The 20,168-nt window shown below is 38.2% G+C and overlaps 2 long non-coding RNA genes across 2 annotated transcripts; one reads left to right on the plus strand and one right to left on the minus strand.

Annotated features, from left to right (window-relative positions):
• The first annotated feature begins 3,028 nt into the window (after window positions 1–3,028).
• Window positions 3,029–18,585, plus strand: LOC140694202 (uncharacterized). The gene is made up of 4 exons (XR_012069953.1): window positions 3,029–3,288; window positions 5,487–5,599; window positions 12,484–12,642; window positions 18,347–18,585. It is a non-coding gene; the product is annotated as an uncharacterized lncRNA (long non-coding RNA).
• LOC140694203 (uncharacterized) lies at window positions 16,272–18,456 on the minus strand. Its single transcript, XR_012069954.1, has 4 exons — window positions 18,334–18,456; window positions 17,272–17,346; window positions 16,664–16,801; window positions 16,272–16,402 (listed from the first exon to the last, which is right to left on the minus strand). It is a non-coding gene; the product is annotated as an uncharacterized lncRNA (long non-coding RNA).
• Window positions 18,586–20,168: the final 1,583 nt, after the last annotated feature.

Below are 20,168 nucleotides of genomic sequence, written 5' to 3' on the forward strand. Positions count from 1 at the left end.
ATGACTTACCTGAGGCGTCCACAGGGAGACAGCTTCAGGCAGGGCTGTACCTGGTGCTCAGTGACATCAGCAGAAGTCATCCTTCCCCACGTCTGGGCTCTGCCACTGGTGTCATCTTCACATCACCCTGCCTTTATGAGAGCAAGACAGCCACCAACTGCCACAGGCTGACATCACCACCACTCAACTCCCATCTGAAATAGAACTTCTCTTCCCCCAGGATTCCAGCACCAAGGCCTGACATCTGTGGAGCCTGATTGGGCTGGTGCCCAGCCGTGAGCCAATCACAGTGGCCAGGGAGGATGGAAAATGCTGATTGGCTAGATCAAGGCCATGTGACCATCCTCTCCAGGAAACCTGTGAGCTGTTCACCTGTTTCCAGGTTGGGAGAGTGTGATGTCTCCCAGAGGATCCTGCTACTAGCACAACCTGCAGGTGGCACAATGAGCTGGAATGAGCCTGTCTGCTTGGTGACAGGTGACAGGTCACTTAGTGGTTCCCTGCTCAAGGGAGGGAGGCATATCCACACAGTATTGGGGCTTCAGGGCCAGAATACAGCAGAAAAGTCTCCCAGTCTCCCAAAAGGTGGGAAACTAAGCAGTGACACTGGAAAGGCACTCCTCCCTGTGGCCCTTGGCTTTCTCCTTGTTACAGTGGCGAGTGCAGTGCTGCCCCTCACAGCCCACCTCCCTGCTGGGAGGCCTTTGTAACAGGTGGAGAGTGCTTGGAAAAGCCCACTTATTCTGAGGAACTGTTGTTGCTCCTGGTGGGATTATTATTTCATGTCATTTGTGAGGTGAGCCCCAAGGGGTCCCTGATCTGGGGGCACAGACACCTACAGAAACTGGACCCAGTATTGCTATTCATTAAAAAATGAGTTACCTAGCACCTACTGTGTGCCAGATTCCCAGGGTAGAGCAGTGATGTTGACAACACAGTCTTCTGCCTCTCCTCCTCTCTGCATCCCAGGTGGGGTCACCAATCAGAGTGGGAGTTCAGCAAGCCCAGGACGTGGACAGAGCCTTGTGGGAATCCCTGGGGTTTTCCTCTGTGCTGAAGGCACTAGCAGAACACCAATTTTGGGACTCAGTACCCGCAGGACCCAGCATTGGTGGGTAAAGGAGAGGGGCATTTCTACAAGCCCATCCTCACTAACCCCAGGCTCCGGAGGGCAGCTCCACTCTACTCAACCCCAGGGGGCATCTTCCACCATCCTAATCACCCTCTGGTCTGACTCCCTACTCAGATGTAATTTTCCCTGTGGCAGCTACACTCAGAAGATGTGTTTGTTTCTCTCCCATGTGGTTAAGTGGACTTCAGATGCGTGATAGCGATGGAGTGGCTAAGCCTCTGGGCAGATTGCTGGGTGACCCGCGGAACTTGCTGCACATGGTGAGCTCCCTTCTGCCAACAAATGGGCCAGGCCCAAGCCACTGTTCTATCTGTTCTATCTCACTTAATCTTCACAGACACTCTGTGCAGGACATCCTGTTATCCTCCATCTCTGCTGACATCGGGTGGACAGAGAAGGCTTGGGTTTGAGAAAGTTGCCCAGGTCACATGGTTGACAAGTAGGGAGCTGGGGATTTGCACCCTGATCCCAGGAGTCTGGATCATGGAAAGGCCTGGGTGGGCAGCTTATTGCAAAGGGAAGCCCTGCCCCAGCCCCTCCCATGACAGCCCACCCACCCGCAAATGTAGCAGAGTCAGCATTTCCTGGACCAGGTGGACAGAATCTCAAAACTTCTTTGCAAACAGATTGTTTCCATGTTCTTTTGCAAACACAGAAAGGCCACAGGCCAGGGAAGGAAAAGGCCAAGAGTGTTTTCATTGGGGAGAGTGAAGGACAAGTGTGAAGACACACAGCACTCCCAGCAGCCCTCTCGGCAGAGCCTGCCACTGGGTGAGCAGCTACTGTGACTACCTACCATAACCCTGTGAGGTTCATGCCTGTACAACCCTGCCTGTGAGAAGAGCAAAGTGAAGCTCAGAGAGGTGTGGGGACATTCCAAAAACAAACAGATAAGGTGGGATCATCACCACCATGCTGTGCAGGTGTCACACTGTCACACTGCTCATGCATGGCCTGCTGGGAGTAGTGAAGGCCTGGTAGGAGCACAGAAACACTGTGGTGGAGGTGATGTTTCTACCTGGGACAGCTGGTACCGGGGACTCTAGCTAATTCTTCATTGTGCCTGCTTTGAGTGTCAGCATGTTGCAGCCTCATGCAGGGGAATGGGCTGTCTCCTTTCCACACCGGTGCACAAGGAAGGGTATGTACACACTGGCATCACCATAGACCACTGGCAGGATCAGGATCTGGAGCTCAGAGCAGAAGCTGCCAGCACCTTAGGAACTGGTGCTTTAAAAATATATTTGATTAGAGGGGAGTGATAAAGAGTTGATCCGTTCAAAACATTATGTTATCTGAGGAACAATAGCACCTGCGCATTGTAAGAGCATAACTCAGTTAGTCGTCAATAACCATCACTATAGGTATGAGAAGACAGAGTGTTAGGAGTTACAAAAGCGTCTCAAGATCATGCAGGTCAGAACTGAGGACTGTCCAAAACATTGTCTGCATGATAGCCCCTTTAAGCTACCTGAGGCTTGGTCTGCCCCTGACACAGGGCAGATGATTCTGAGAAAACCACACTCCTCAGAAGACCCCAGGCAGTTGCCAGATTTGAGTTTGGGTTCCTGATCATCTTCTAAGTCAGGTATTTTGAGATTCTTGGGCACCTGTTCTTACTCCAGAACAGAATATGATTCAGGCGGGATTCCAAGGACTGAGGCATGTGCCAGGCAAGAGAGCAGGCATGGCTGGATGACAGCATCACCAGTGCCATCAACAAAGAGGTCAGGGCACTGAGATTTCCAGTGATTTAACATCTTAGCTGGGAGGGGTCACGTGTTCTACAGTGAGTGCTGAGTATCCTGCACCGCCCTCGAGGGCCTACAGGGGGTGCGCGAAGTCAGCAGGTCTTAAGTGGTGGTGCGCATGCGCAGTCAGCGTCAGCAGCCAGCGTCTTCCCTGGGGGCGGAACTTGTTTTCCTCAGGACGGAGCGGGGGCAGCCATGGCGGTTCCGGGACCGCGCGGCCCGCGTGTCTGCGGGAGAAGGACGCTCCCCGCCCACTGTCTGAGGTTATGCCGGTTTCCCGCGGCCTGAGCCCGCTTCCTGCCGGGGTTTGTGTGGACCTGACCGAGCTGGGACCCCGGCCGGGCAGGAGGTGACGGGTGTGCTGTCGGGCCCGCTTCGACTATTCTCATCGCCCTCCGGGAGCGGGTGAGTGTCCGTGTCCATCCGGGCCGCGGGGGTGTTCACGCCCCTGGTCCTCGCCGCCCGGGTCCCCCCTCCCCCGTGTGATCGGAGGTGTGTACAGCGCGGGTCAGGAGCGGGGATGCGGGTGTAATGAGAAAGGGGCTGAGAAAGTAATGAAAGAGTTAAAGAGAAGTGTGTAAAAACACATTATGTTAACTTGTATATTTTAAGTGTGTCGAAGTCAGAGTTTATTATGCTTTTACTTTCCTGTCTTTAAAGGAATGTAATCATTTATTTTATACGTAAAATATACTTCTCAGCTTATCTCGTTTTCAAGTCAAAATACTGCCACGGTTGACATTTTCTCAAAATATAGTGACAATCTTAAATATGTGTAAATATAAACTCATTGAAAAAAACTTGCAGCATTCCAGGGTGAGTAGTCTTGTTAAAATAATATCCAGGCCACTACCAAATTATTAAAAAAAATAATTAAAATTTTTTTGAATCACTTTCAGAAGTTCCAAACACAGTAGTATTTTTAAAAACACCAACCACTGCATAGTGCTTAAGACCATTTAAGATGAAATATATTCAAACCTAAACCTTCAGAATACTGAAAAGGCAGGACAATAGCTGCTTTTTCATTGCAAATACATTTTCTCTCCATAAGCGCAAAATACGAAGGTATTCAGCTTAATGTATATCTTTATTCAAAAGGTGACAGACTATAATCTCCTTATTTTTTATTTTAAGCCTATTTCCCATAAAATTGATATTTTTATCTGTAGGATCTTAACTGTCCATTCGGTTTTTCCTTTGGTTTATTTTCTTTAACAGAGAGTGCATTCTTGTGTCTTGTCAGAGTTTTTAATTCTCCTAACCTATTCCAAGTGACTTTCTGACACTGATAGTAAATAAGGAAAGAGGCCTTATAGTAACTGTGCATCTTTTCATGTAGTCAGGTTTTTTTTTTTTTTGGATAACTTTTTTTACAATTTCTACTTGGTTCACAATGTTATCCCATTATGATAACTCAATAAAAAATTGTAATCTGTTTACACCAAGACACATATCAGCACAGTGCTTTTGCTGATACAATTTTACATTAGATTATAATATAATGTTCTACTTGATTTATATATATACCAATACACATTTTATGTATGCACACATATATGAATATCTGCTAAATGCCATTAATTTGCATGGGGTGGTAACTGATTGCATGTGATCTTTCTGAGCATTGGCTATTCTTATGTGTGTCTAACTCACTTCTTAGAACAGATATTAGAATATCACACTTCTCATTATACAGTATTTTAAAGGTTATATTTTAAATTATAGAAGCAGAAATGTCTGTCAAGTTTATGAAATGATTAAGTCACAATTTGGTGTAATGATATTCAGTGGAGGAGTGATAGCTTCTACATCTTCATACATCTGCCACAGTTGCTCCTCTATAGTATCTGTGACCATAAGCATTTTTATGTCAACATGATCTTTTTCCAATTCTATTTTTTTCCTTTTATTTTCAGTACAATCAGTAAAGCTTTCCTTTGTGGTGATGGTATTTTTTTTAACATGAAGATACCTTGTCATCTGACATATTTGTACATGATGGGCTACTACTCATGCATAGAGCAAGGAAAAGCATTTTCATATCTCCATCTGTATTCCAGATCTAACCTGAATTCTTCAAAGCATTGTATAATTGTTGTTAGTTATTTTAATTGTACTAAACACAGAGGAACAGATCACTTTTTATCTTCACCTACCTCATCAGCTAAATGGACACGGACATTATAATAACATGAGTTTAACAAAATTGGGAAGCATTCCAGGGTTTGAGCTTCAAGTTTTTAATGAAACTTTCTAATAGATAATTAATTTCTGGCATAAAATGTAGCAACATCTATAATCACATACAGGATCATCTGCCATTTTGGGTTCTCTGATTTTGTCACTTTCAGCTGTCACCTAGGAACTGGTGAGTTCAAATATTTTTAAAAACACTTCTGATTAGAAAACACCAGAAAGAAACATTGAATCTTTGTGTTCAGGACTCTGTTATCATTGTTCTAATGTGCCATTTGTGATGGCTCATATTTGATTTTGTTACAGTAGTGTGAAATGTAAGCATGGGAACAAAAATTTTAAAACACATTCTGGGAGCCATTCACAATGAACTATTAGTCATTATATTTTTATTTTATACACAGGCCATTTGAATATGTTCACCCATGAAGTGAAACAGACTACCTGATGTCTGAGTCCTGAGAGACATCTCCGGTGAAATGCTTCTTAGACAGTGACCCAGGACACAGCCCTAGCAGTAAGTAATGTGGCGACTTGATACACATATATGTTGTGAGTGATTTTCATAGTAAGGCTGCTTCCATAAACTCACCTAATTCCCTTTTGTGGTGAGAATTTTTGAGATCTGCTCTCAGCAACTTTCAGATAAATAATACAGCATTGTTAGCTGTAGTCACAGTACTGTTCGTGAGATTTCCCAGAACTCACTCATCTTAAACCTGGACATTTGTGCTCTTTGAGCATCTTCTCACTTCCTGACTCCCAGGCCCTGACAACCACCACTCTGTTCTCTGTTTATGTGAATTTGGCTTTTTTAGATTACATGTGTAAGTGAAATCATGCAGTTCTACTTTTTCTTCTTTCACAGTCTGCAGTGTGTTGATTTGATCCACTTACATACAGCAATGTGACCACAAACAGCTTTAACTAACACCTCTCACATGACTCTCAAGTATAATTTTCTTTATTTTTTATGACAAGAACATTCACAAGATAGTATCTCAGCAACTTTGAAGACTGATACATCACTGTTTTCTGTAATCACTGTGCTGTGCATTTGATCTGCATGACTTATTTATCTTCAGGTTGCAAGTTTGTACCCTTTAATGTCTCCACAGTTCCTCCACCCCAACACCATTCTACTTTGTTTCTAAGAGTTTGTTTGTTTTTTTACATGTATACCTGGTATCTTACATTTATCTTTCTCTGTCTAGTTCATCAAGCATAAAGCCCTCAATGTCCATCTGTAATATTACAAATGGCAGAATTTCCTTTTCTCAATGCAGAATAATATTCCATTCTGTATAAATGCTACTTCTTCTTTATCTGTTCATCCATTGTTGTACACTCAGGTCATTTCCATATCTTGGCTGTTGTGAATAACATTATAATAAACATGCAAGTGCAGCTATCTTTTCAATACCCTGTTTTCACTTCCTTCAGATGCTCACCAGGAAGGAGGACTGCTGGAGCATATGGTAGCTCTGTCTTTAAGTTTTGGGTAACCTCTGTAGCTTTTCCATAATGGCTGAGCCAGGTTACATCCCCACCGACAGTGCACAGGGGTTTCCTTTTGTCCTCGTCCTGGCCAGCACTTGTCTCTTGTCTTCTTGTTGATGATCATTCTGACAGGAGGGAGGGGATATCTCATTCCAGTTTCGATTTGCATTTACCTAATTGTTAGTGATGTTGCACACCTTTTCATGTACCTTTTGTATATTTGGGTGTCTTTGGAAAAATATAGATTTAATTTTACTGCCCATTTTTTATATTGGATGTTTGGCTTTTTTTTTTTTTTTTTTTTTGCTATTGTGTTGTATGAGGTCCACATATGCTTTGATATTAACTCCTCATCCCATATATGATTTGCAGAGATTCTGCCCTACTCTGTATTAGGCTTTATATTTTGCTGATTGTTACTTTTGCTGTGCAGGAGCTTTTTAGTTTGATGTAGTCCCACCTGTTGATATTTGCTTTTCTGACTTGTGTTTTTGGGGTCATATCCCAAAATTATTGCCCAAGCCCGTGTTAAGTAGCTTCTCCTCTATGTTTTCCTCTAGGAGTTTTGTAGTGTCAGATCTTACCTCTCAGTCTTTAATCCATTTTAAGTTATATTTCTGAGTGGTAGAAGATAGCTGTCCAATTTCATTTTTCTGCATGTGGTTTTCCAGTGTAACCAACATCATTTGTTGAAGGCACTAGACTTTCCCCTTTCAAAATAGCCTTAAAACCAATAAAATACTTAAAAATAAACTTAACTGAGGAAGTGAAAAATTTGTACTTTAAAACCTATAATTAGACTCTTATGGAAAAAATTGAAGAAGTCAAAACAAGTAGAAAGATATACTGGACCAGATGTATGGTTAATGGACCAGAAGAATTAATGCTAAAATGTCCATACTACCCAAAGGCATTTATAGGTTCAGAGCAATTTCTATCAATATTCCAATAATATTTTTCAAAGATAGAAGTCCATCTTAAAATTTTTTGATGTGACCACAAAAGACCCAAATACCAAAGCAAGCCTGAGAAGGAATAAACTGGGAGCCATCACACTTTCTGCTTTAAAACTATATCATAGTGCTATAGTCATGAGACACCATGATGCTGGTATTAAAATACACACGTAGTCTAACAAAGGAATAGAACAGACTACCCAGTAGTAAACACAGGTATAAAATGTCAATGGATATTTGAGATGGGACTAAAGCGCATTCAGTGGCCAAAGGACAGTCTCTTTGACAGATGGTGCTGGGACAGCTGAATACTACTTTTAATTTTTGGCAGAACCTCCAAACTGCTTTTCATAGTGGGTGTGGTAATTTACATTTTTACCAACAATCCACGAGGATTTTCTTTTCTCCACATCCTTGCCAATACTTGTAATCACTTGTCTTTTTTGACTATATCCATTGTAACAGGTGAGAGATGGTCTCGTGGTTTTGATTTGCATTCCCCTGATGATTAATGACATTGAACAGCTTTTCATGTTGTACATTTGTATGTCTTCTTTGGAAAATTTGTCTATTCAGAGCCAGTATTTTTAACTTAGATTTTTTTTTTGGTTGTTAAGTTGTATGATTTATTTATATACTTGAGTAACTACCATTCATCAAAAGATGGTTCGCTAATAGTTGCTCCCATTCCATGGGATGCCTTTTAATTTTTTCAATTTTTTTCCTATGCTAAAGATTTTTACATTGACTTAGTCCCACTTGTTTCTTTTTGCTTTTGCTTTTGTTGCCTGTCCTGTGGAGTCATATCCAAAAAATCATTATTCCCAAGACCAAGGTCAAGGAGAATTTCCTTTATGATTTTTTAGGAGTTTTATGGTTTGAAGTCATACAGTTGACTCTTTAATCTATTGTGAGTTAATTTTTGTGAATAGTGTAAGATGGAGTCCACTTTAAGTCTCTTACTTTCATTTGACTGTACCAATTTACATTTCCACCCAAAAAGTGCATGAGTTACCTTTTTTTCATATTCTTACAAATATTTGTTTTTTATTTTTTATAATGGTCATTCTAATAGGTGTGATGTGCTGTTTCATTGTGGTTTGGGTTTGCATTTCCCTGATGATTAGTATATTTTCAATATCTGTTGGTGATTTGTATGTCTTTTTTTTTGGGGAAAAGAAAGTCTACTCAAGTCCTTTAACCCATTTTTAATTTGAATTTTTTATTTGATTGCTAGTATTTTATGAGTTACTTACATAGTTTATCAAAAATGTTTTTTTGGTTAAAAAATGAAAAAATGGTTTGTGTATATGTTCTCCTGTTCTGCAGCTGCTTCTACATTTGCTGATTGTTTATTTTGCTATGAATTTTTTTTTTAAGTTTGCTGTAGCTTCAGTTGCTTATTTTTGCTTTTGTTGCTTGTAACTTTGGTGTCATATCCAAAAGATATTTGCCAAAACCACACTAAGGAGCTTTATCTTTATGTTTTCTTCAAGTAGTTTTACAGTTTTAAGTCTTACATTTAAGCCTTCAGTCCACTTTGAGTTAACTTTTGTGAGTGCTGCAAGAACAGGGTCCAGTTGTGTTCATCTGTAGGTCATTATCCAGTTTTTCCCGTGCAGTTTATTGAAAAGACTATATTTTCCCCATTACTTCTTCTTGGCTCCCTTGTGAAATATTTGTTGACTGCATTTGGATGGGTTTATTTCTGAACTCTGATTGTTTCATTGGACTTGGTCTCTGTTTTTCGCCATTACCTACCATTTTGATTACTATAGCTTTGTAATAAAATTTGAAATTAGGGAGTGTGATATGTCTAGATTTGTTCTTAACCAGGTTGACTTGACATTAGGGGTGTTTTGTGGTTCCATGCAAGTTTTAGGATTGCTTTCGCTATTTCTGTGTAAAAGTCATATGAGTTTTGATAAAGATTGCATTGAATCTATAGACAGCTTTGAGTGGTATAGACATTTTTCAGTATTATTCTTCAAATTCATAACCATGGAAACTGTTAACATTGTTTCTGTTTTTCTCAGTTTGCTCATTACCGTTTTGTCATTTTAGGTGTATGGATATTTTATCTACTTAATTTAATTTATTCCTAAATGTTTTATTTATTTCTAATGCCATTTAAAATATGATTGCTTTTTAAGTTTTTTTATTGAGTTATAGTCAGTTTACAATGTTGTGTCAATTTCTGGTCTACAGCACAATTTTTCAGTCATACATGAGTATACATATATTCATTTTTATATTATTTTTCACCATGAGCTACCAGAAGATCTTGAATAAATTTCCCTGTGCTCTACGGTGTAAACTTGTTTATATATTCTATATTTACTTGTCATTATCTGCAAATCTCAAACTCTTAGTCTGTCCCTTCCCACTCCCCTTCCCACTGGCAATGACAAATTTGTATTCTATGTCTGTTTCTGTTTTATATTTATTTGTCTTCTATTTTTTTTAGATTACACATATGAGTGATATGTGGTAGTTTTCTTTCTTTTTCTGGCTTAACTTCACTTAGAGTGACATTCTCCAGGGATATCCATGTTGCTGCAACTGACATTATGTTGTCATTTTTATGGCTGAATAGTATTTCATTGCATATCTGTACCACAACTTCTTTACCCAGTCATCTGTTGATGGACATTTAGGCTGTTTCCATGTCTTGGCTATTGCAAATAGTACTCCTGTGAACATTGGGGTGCAAGTGTCTTTTTGAATTAGGGTTCCTTCTGGATATATGCCCAGGAGTGGGATTGCTGGGTCATATAGTAAGTCTATTTTTAGTCTTTTGAGGAATCTCCATACTGTTTTCCACAATGGCTGCACCAAACTGCATTCCCACCAGCAGTGTAGGAGGGTTCCCTTTTCTCCACAGCCTCCCCAACATTTATCATTCATGGACATTTGAATGATGGCCATTCTGACTGGTGTGAGGTGATACCTCATTTTAGTTTTGATTTGCACTTCTGTTACAATTAGTGATATTGAGCACTTTTTCATGTGCCTATTGGTCATTTGTACGTCTTCATTGGAGAAATGCTTGTTTAGGTCTTCTGCTCATTTATGGATTGGGTTTTCTTTTTTCTTACTAAGTCATAGAAGCTGTTTATATATTTTTGAGATCAAGCCCTTGTTGGTTTCATCTTCTGCAAATATTTTCTCCCATTCCCTAAGTTGTCACTTTGTTTTCTTTATGGTTTCCTTTGCTGTTCAAAAGCTTGTAAGTTTAATTAGGTCCCACATATTTATTCTTGCTTTTATTTCTATTGCTTTGGTAGACTGTCCTAGGAGAACATTGCTGAAATGTATGTGAGATAATATTTTGCCTATGTTTTCTTCTAGGAGGTTTATTGCCTCTTGTCTTATGTTTAAGTCTTTGATCCATTTTGAGTTCATTTTTGTGTAAGGTGTGAGGGATTATTATAACTTCATTGATTCATATGCTGCTGTCCAGTTTTCCCAACACCATTTGCTGAAGAAACTGTCTTAATTCCATTGTATGTTCTTGTCTCCTTTGTCAAAGATCAATTGACCAAGTCTGTGGATTCACTCCTGGGCTCTCTGTTTTGTTCCATTGATCTACATGTCTGTTTTTGTAGCAGTACCATGCTGTTTTGATTACTGCAGTTCTGTAGTATTTTCTGAAGTCTGGGAGAGTTATTCCTCCAGCCTTTCTTTTTCTTCAGTAATACTTTGCCAATTCTAGGTCTTTTGTGATTCCATATAAATTTTATGATTTATTCTAGTTCTGTGAAAAATGAAGGACTTTTATTTTTAACTTACCAAAGAGGATGCAAAGGTTATTTTATCAGTTAAGGTGTGTAACAAGTGTATTTGAAAACATGGAAATCTGTTTCCTGAGGTATTGTTTAAATATATTCTGTAATGAAGAAAGTGCTTAATTTTATTAATTGATGAATTTTTGAATTTTAAAGCAAGATTTCGGTGTAAGAACACCTGTGGCCAGCATGGTGACTTCTCCTGCCCATCACCCACCCAATATATAATACAAAGAAGGATGTAAAAGATATTTACTAATCATTTTGAAAGCTGCTAACTATTAGTAAACCTATAAAATTCTGTTGAATTTATTATTGAAGAAATTCCAAACCATAAATATTCACCTACTTTCCTTTGAGGGTGGCCTGCAGTTAGTGACTTGAGTGCACAGAATAAAGTAGGGAAAGTGAAATGGAACTTTCAATGAAGAAATCTAGCACAGAGGTCCATGACCAAGTGATCAAGTTTAATGTCACCAGTGATGTCATGTGGGGATTATGACTTGATGTGAAGAGTAGGGTGCTTCAACACTGTGCTCTTCCTCCCAAAAGTTTATAAGCCCAATTCAGTCATAAAAATATAAGAAAGTTCAAAATTGAAGGACGGTTACAGAATACCTGACCAGTACATCTCAAAACTGTGAAGTTCATGAAAAACATGGAAAGATCAAAACGATAGTAAGGAGACATGACAATTGTGCAGTGTGGCATATGGATTGGATTCTGGAGTAGAAATAGGACATTAATAGAAAAACAAGTGAAATATGAATAATATCTGGAGGTCGAGAGTAGAATGTACAATCTGGGTTCTTAGGTTTGATAAACCAACCATGAAAATGCAAGAAAATAACATTAAAGAAAATTAAAACTTGGTGAATAGTATATCCTTTTGGTACTATCTTTGCAACTGTTCTATAAATCTAAAAGTATTCTTAAATAAGATTAAAATCTTACTAAAAATTGTCAGTAATTGAATGGTCAAGGAAACTGTTACATGCATACATTGCAATATTTAGTAGAGGCTGAAAAGACATTATATATACTAATATGGAACAAGGTTACATGTTGTATTTATGTAATGGAAATACAATTTAAAAAATACACTTATAATTGTACTTTTGCAAAAAAACCCACGTAAACTGATGATTTTGTCGCAGGTGGCGTGGTGATGTGTGGAAGCCTGATTCGGACCTGCGTCTCTGAATCCCCATGGCTGGTATTGCTTTTCTTCTCAAGTCTGCTCTATGTCCGCCTTTCAGAGGTCCTGGCCTTTCTTGCCTACTGCCTGGGGAGAATTAGCCCACACACCTGAAGAAGTATGTGAATTTAATCTTATGAACATAGGTAGCTTTGTCCAGCAATTTCTGCACAGAGTTCTTCAATACATATCTCTGCAACACAGGACAGGGAAAAATACCCACCTAACTTCGGATAAAGGGGCACAGGAAATCATACTGCAGTGAACATTAGGGTGCATGTACCTTTCCTAGTTGGTGGTGGTTTCTCAAATACCCAGAAGAGATGCTGCCGGATCGTAGGTAGATGGGGATCACATGGCAGTGGCCTAATTCACATTTCTGTTACATATTATCCCCCCTTTTCCCATCTGATTACACTTACATTTAACGAGCTTTTTAACAGTGATACAGCATGTTTTTATTCATGACCTGGTACATGTGTTAATTTACTCAAGATATATTTCCAGCAGGCAGGTCTTTGCTATTTCTTTGGAATATATCTGTACATAATGTAGACATAAACCTTCTTCTAATAAGTCAACTACATGGAAAGGCCAATAGTAGGCTCTGAGTTTTAAAAAAGAGAAGTGTAAGGTGTGCTGAGTCCCTACAACAAGATGGACTCATTTAGTCCAGAGGTTAACAATAATACCATGAAGGAGATTTTAAAACTGAGACTTGATGAAGGAACATAATTTATAAGATGCACAACAAGGAGAAGAGAATTCCAAGTCTGCTCTTGAGAAGAAACCTGTGCTCTTGCCTTAACCTATTAAGCTGGGGAAACACACCCAGGTCTTCTGTTACCTCCAGCCTCCCTCAAAATCAAGTGAAATACCAAGACATAGAATAAAGATCACACAGTGTTTCAAGAGATATTATTTTTATTTAAAGAGAATGGAATTTAAACAATAACATATCAACCCTTTAAAATCAATACATTTCACAAAGGAAGATGAAGTTAAAGAAAATCAGGCAGGCACTAACTTAGTGATCTCAGTCATTGACATTCCTGATGCCTGTGGTCAGATTTCTCACTTGCCCCTAATCATGGGTGTCTCGAGCAAAGAAAAGGCTTCAGAGGAGATGAGCATGAGAAAACTACAAATGAGGGAACTGCTGGCCACACTGACAAAGCTCACCACACCACCTTCATAATCTAGGAGCACCCCTATGTGGCTGAGAGGCCTTTTGACATATTGAGGTAAATACTGAGGTAATGGTGGGGAGGAGGTAAAGAGACAGCACTGATCTCTTTGATACAAAAAAGGAGAAAAATTCCCTCCAAGTCAACCACCATGTCATTCTTCCTTGTCCGAGAATCATTACAAACCCCAATTATCAAGTTATCACAGCCTGCCACCTCCTAGTAATGCTGACCGGAAGTGAATGCCTCAGCTCCCCAGGCAAGAAAATACTTAGATCTTGGATTGTTGGCAGCATAAGGATGATCAGGACCAGACAGCAGACATCTCAGATCTTCACACAGAGGCACCTGACAGGTGACTGTTTCATCATCCAAGGCAATAAACACTGCAGGAAGAAGGGGGAAAGTGTATTAATGTGTCATACATTTCTGATGGGCCTGAGCTTTTACATAGTGCCTGGGTTTCCTAGTTTATTACTAGAAATAGGAGGCAGGACAGCAAGAGAGATCTAGGTTACTGGTCTATCCTCATAATAAGATTTTAACTAGACAAGATGGAAGAAAATCATGATTTTTAAAAAATATATAAAGACAAGACATATTGCTAAGTTTTGGCCATGATTTTCCATGGAACATTTCAAACTGGCATTTAATTAACATTTCACAGTCAGGAACAAAGTAGCCTGCCCAGCTCCTCAGAAGATGTACAAGAAAAGTAATAGTAACTCCTAAGGAGTTTGTATTTTCCTGACATAAAGGTTTTTTATTAAAAACTACAAAGTTAAAATACAATGAGAGAAAAACTACATTTTTGAAGTGGTTCTTTGTGACAATTTTCATCCCTTCCTTGAAAAGGATGAAATCTAATGATATGGGTTGTCAGCTTACTTTGCCAATATTGCGTATAAACTGTTTATAAAATTTCATATTGTTTCTAATAAAATTGGTCATACTATATTTTTACATCATGTGAATAAAGTATGTTCTTTGTAAAATGGATGCATTACAGAGAGTTTTACAAACCAAGTTTGTAAATGATAAGGTCACTTACTTAGAACTTGGAATGTACTGAATGTGCATGCAGATATCTGCTCCATGTGAACAGCCAACACTACATCCCAGCGAGCTGCAGGTCATCAGTTCTCTTTCCCTGTTGTTTACCATCCAGAAACCTGATTACTACTGACCATAAATGGCCTTTTTCCCAGAAAACAATTAACTTTTCTTCCATACTGACAAACCTCTGCAGCTACACCCCAGTCTGGTTGGCCATCACTGCCCTTCAGCTCCACATATGGTTTCTCATGCACTCAGATGAGATCTTCATGAAGACCACCCAAGAGAAAAGCCAGAAGTTCCTGGGAGTCCTGTTGCTGGAACCCATTAAATCGGGGAGCATATGTTGCTATGGTCCATTATAAATATAAGAGGAATCAAACTCATTACTTGCTATCTCTATATCTCTCTCTATATATGTATATATCTATGTATCTATAAAATTTAGAATGAACATGCCCATAATTCAATCCGAGCATTAGAAGAAGGTAAATAGTATAGTATTTAGTCTGTGTCTATTTCAGCAAACATATTTTGGATAATCATGAACTCTTTCTAATCTTAATCTCAGATGACCCCTCTTCTCCCCCTAAAAAGTATCATGGCCAATACTGGGTTCCAGTTTAGTATCATGTGAGCAAACAATTCTTTAGGTACACAGATGCTACTTAAGACAGAAATATTAAAATAGCATTTTCTCACACCGAAAGATTCCCTTATAGTATTTCTTTTACAGTTAGCTTTTCTGGTCTTGTTGCATCCTAACTTTTATTATTAGAGGCAAGATAGCCTTGTGTTTACCTGTGAGGACTTATACTAGCTTGTAGCTTTGGACAAGCTATTTAAACTGCTAAAAGCCTGCTTCCTGAGCCACATGGTGAAGATAATAACACTACTTTATATTATAGGGTCATTTAGAAGATTAAATTAGTTAATACACATAAAGTAATTAGAATAGTGGCTGGTAAGTTGTAAGTAATCAATTTTAACCTATTATGATTATTAATTTTTGACCCAAAAAGCTTTTGTCTTGCTTTTAAAGATAAAGAATAATGCTCATTTCACTAAAAGTCACCATATATGATACTGATGTCAAATTTCTATCCATTAATTACATTCTTTATTTCTGCTACATTTTACCCTATAGATAAAATTATCTTAGTAATGTTGAAAATGGATTGAGAATCATTAATTAGACTCAGAGGTCTACCTTACAGTTAGAACACTGTAATAGTGAAGGACTAAGAAAGGAAGGTTTCCTGTATATACAAGACACTTGACAAATTAGTAAAGTCAATGGCATTCTAAATTTAGACTGTACTTTTGATCTTTTCCTACCCACTACATCTGTAGCAGTATTTTGCATATATGTGAACAAGTAAAATTATCTGGCATCCAGTTTATGCCTTGTGAAGGACCCAAAAACATTAAATTAAAACTAAAAAGTGAACTATAAAAAACATGTAGAGAAAAATAATTACTTAACCATCTAGGACTTAAATACCTTTATATTACTTTAACATGCTCATCTGAAGCTTTCATGGGGTGACATTCTTTTGAGTTCCACTCCAAAGCTCCTGTATTAAATCCCCATAGCATTTAGCCATATGCCCCTTCATACCAATGGGATTTGTCCTAGAAGTTTGAGAAGAAAATTTGTTGCCAAAGATTTTTAAATTACAATCACATGGGCAGAAAAATACCTAGCATCTGTTTTCTCACATCAAAATATCTTTTCAAAATGAGAGTAGTAACTCTTGGTCCTTACTTCATGCTAAATAGAGCCAATAAGATTAAGACTTTTCTCTCCCAGGGTGAAGAAAGAGGAGATTTAGGTAATACTGGGTTTATAACAAAGTTGCAACAGTTGAGAAGTCAATGACTCAAGAAAATTACCTGTTGAGTTCATAAAGACGTCTCCCTGAGAGAAAATACTGTGTCAGTGGCTGTATGAACTAATACACTGGATGCTTGAATCCATGAAGCATGTGTTTCCCAGGTTACTCAGACCCTTGGCTCCCTTTTCTTTCAGAACTGGAACAAACAATATGAGAACTGATGCTACTTGTAGCTAAATGTTTTAAACCAGTTAGCTGTATTCAGTGCAATGATTTTTATAACTCTTCCAATCAGCTAAATGGAGCTAACATTTCTCTATCTGGTCTTGCAAGGCTAAAGTAGATGTTTTTCATGGAGCATCATTGGCAGTCATAATATCTATGCTTATTTGTAATCAAGAAGCAGCAATGATTCTAGCTGTTATAACAGTTTTGTAAAATTCAAACAATTCTCTTCTAGTATTGTATCTTTAAAAAAATGTATACTTATTTTGTTGCAAGGTTAAAAAGAAATTTGATGCTTCAGGAAAAAGAAAAGAGGAGGCCTAATCACATTTGATCCAGAAAGCCACAAGTTGTTAACACCTCAATAGTGAGAAAAGGAAAAAAAAAATAAAAGAATGACTTTAAGATAATTTCTTTAAAAAGAATACACTGGAGACTTACCCTTGTGTCTATCTATTTTACTACTGTTTGCTATAAAGGACATTTCCTCAGGCCAACTCATATCTTTATTTCAAACTGGAAAGACAGAGATAGCAAAGTGTTAATTTCTTATCCATTCAAATCACATCCACTCAATTACTTTTAAAAACAAAGTTCTTATTTCTAAACCAGAAACTAGAGAAAAAAACAAGTTAATTTTAGTAACTGACTCTGAAACCATTTCAATTGTTTATACTGGAGACTTTATAGTCATTGATAAGAATTAATTAGTAAGCTAATACATCAGTTACATACCTTAAGTAAAATACTTAAATGATGGAGGGTACAGCTCAGTGGTAGAGCGCATGCTTAGCATGCAGGTCCTGGGTTCAACCCCTAGTATACCTCCATTAAATTTTTTTGAAAATATTTTAAAAATTTATACTCAACCATCTATAGGACTAATTAAAGCTCTTAAATTTAGTACATTAGAACTATTACAATTTTTTCTTACCTTGTGACACATGCCAGAGTAATTATTCATTTTAATACAAAGGCTGTTAGCAGTATTTCATGAATCATGATAAGAAAAGACACACCAGGTTTTCAGTGACATGTGCATGCCAGTGTGTAAATCTGTGCTTATACAAGTTAAGTTCTGTTGGTGAGTGATCAGTGTTGACTAATGAAAGCCTGCACCATTAACTATGCAACAAATTTACTCTCCTTATTTTTTGTGGGGGAAGGTTAGGGGTAGGGGTGTGTGTGCATGTGCTCTATCACTGAGCTATACCCTCCTTGCTAGTCTCTTTAACTTAGAGGCAGCTTGAAATTTTTAAAAAGCTTTGTGAATTTATAAATGAATTCACCTGTCTTTAACTCCTGTTCCCACCATTTCCAGCCAGTCAATGTAGACATATTTATCTTTTCAAGCAATTTAAATAGTATTACAATAGGATCACATAAAGGTTTCATGGTTTTCATTACCATGAAGAATATAATGATCTAATAATAATTGGAAAAATTATAAAATGGATTATCAGTGAGTAACTAAACCTTTAAATTCTTCCCCTTCAATTGTACCTTCAATTACCAGGTGCTGCTCATCCTGGATTTTCAGATATTCCAATCTACGATCCGCATCATTCAAAAGAGTGAGGCAATTCTGTATATGGAGGAGGAAATGGTTTGTTAATTTAACTACTAATCTTGAAACAAATGCAGATATAAAAATGAATGACAACTAAAAATATCCTTGTAGTTACATAACTCATGTGACATATTTAGCATATTATTGTTATTCAGAAATACTTGTAATTCTGATGGTAAAATGATGGAAAGAATATGTATACTTTGTAAACATAAACTTTATGTCTCTAAAACAGTTATGTAGGATTATGGGGAGATCAGAAAAGACTTAACACATATCAAACCAAAATTCATTGAGATTTAGATTTTTCTTAAGAGCTTACAGAAAAATTGTTTTAGTATGTAGTATGAAATTCAGTAAGTGTGCTTGTGATCAAGATGGAACTTGACTGCTTACTAAGAACTGAAAATTAAAACCAAATGTCAAATAGAACTATACATTTTTGTTGATGCTCACCCTGTCTAAGGCACTCACAAAGTTAATTCATTTAAATCTTAAAATGACCCTAAGGTAGAAACCATTATTTTTCTCATTTACTCATAAGAAAACTGTGACAAGAGAGTTAAGTGACTTGCCTTTGGTTATTCAACTAACAGATGTCAGAGCCAGGATTTGATTCTTGGCAGCATGGCTCCAGGAGCTGCGCTCTTAACTCACGACACTACACTGCCTCTCTACGGTGACCAAAGGAGGGTACAGGAGAGAAAGAACTAGGGACTAGAGAATTGGTTAAAACTATGTATAATCCAAATTCACAATGCAATGAAGACCTACTGCATGTGTCAGAAAGAATATAAGCAACTGACAGCACTACCTCTGAAGAGAATGGAAGATAGGGGTCAAAAGATGGGAAGGCAGAATTTTCACTATATACTTTTGCATTGCTTAAATTTTTTTTAACATGTGTATGTTATTTTAAAATAAATCCAAAATAAACTCTATTAAAAAAAGATTTTGCTGTTACTTTATAATAAATTTCAGGTGACAAATATCTAACTGTGCATACAGTACTTTAAAAGTTTAAGTTTCCACTGAGATCCTAGATATGGCTTTCAGCATAATTACTGAAGACAAAAACCCCAGACACATGAAACATGGCTTTGACACTCAGGTCTTTTCAGAACCCTGAGGTCCTCTCACCTCACTGCTGTAAGCCACAGGTGCATGCCCTCCTCTATGATGCACAGCCTCTGAGACAGATATTCAAGACTTTCCTTGATGGTCTGCATTTGACTAACGCAGCCTGTACAGGCTAAGACCTGCTTTGACAGTGCACTTGGAGAGGGGACATTTCCTATTGTCACAGTGACCACATAACGAAAAGGGCAGATGTGAGTATGACAGCACCCCTCTCAGTAATGGAGGCCAGGCCACTTAAGTAAATAATGATGGGAAGTGAGAATTACAGGTTTAATAGTTTTATAAAGAGACTTTAAAAACTTTAGAATGAAGGTAAGCGGCTCAATTGTCTTAAGAGTGAGACTTTGAAAGGGAGAACAATGAAACAACGGCCCAAAAACAAAAGGCAGTATTTGGATCCCCTGAAAAGTGGCAAATGTCAGTGGACATTGGTGTCCTGGCTGCCCTCAGCTGGGTCACACTCAACAGCAAAGCCACAACTCAGTGTAAGAATGGGGGAGCTAAAATGGGACTGGACTTGAATTTCAGATAGATAATTGGATTTACCTGATCTGCTTTCTTAAACTGTCTTTGAATTATTAATCCCATCACTCTCATTAAGTGGCCCAATTACCTGGCACACTGGTAC

The sequence above is a fragment of the Vicugna pacos genome, unplaced genomic scaffold (assembly GCF_048564905.1).
Source record: "Vicugna pacos unplaced genomic scaffold, VicPac4 scaffold_20, whole genome shotgun sequence".
In the NCBI taxonomy this organism is placed as follows: Eukaryota; Metazoa; Chordata; class Mammalia; order Artiodactyla; family Camelidae; genus Vicugna; species Vicugna pacos.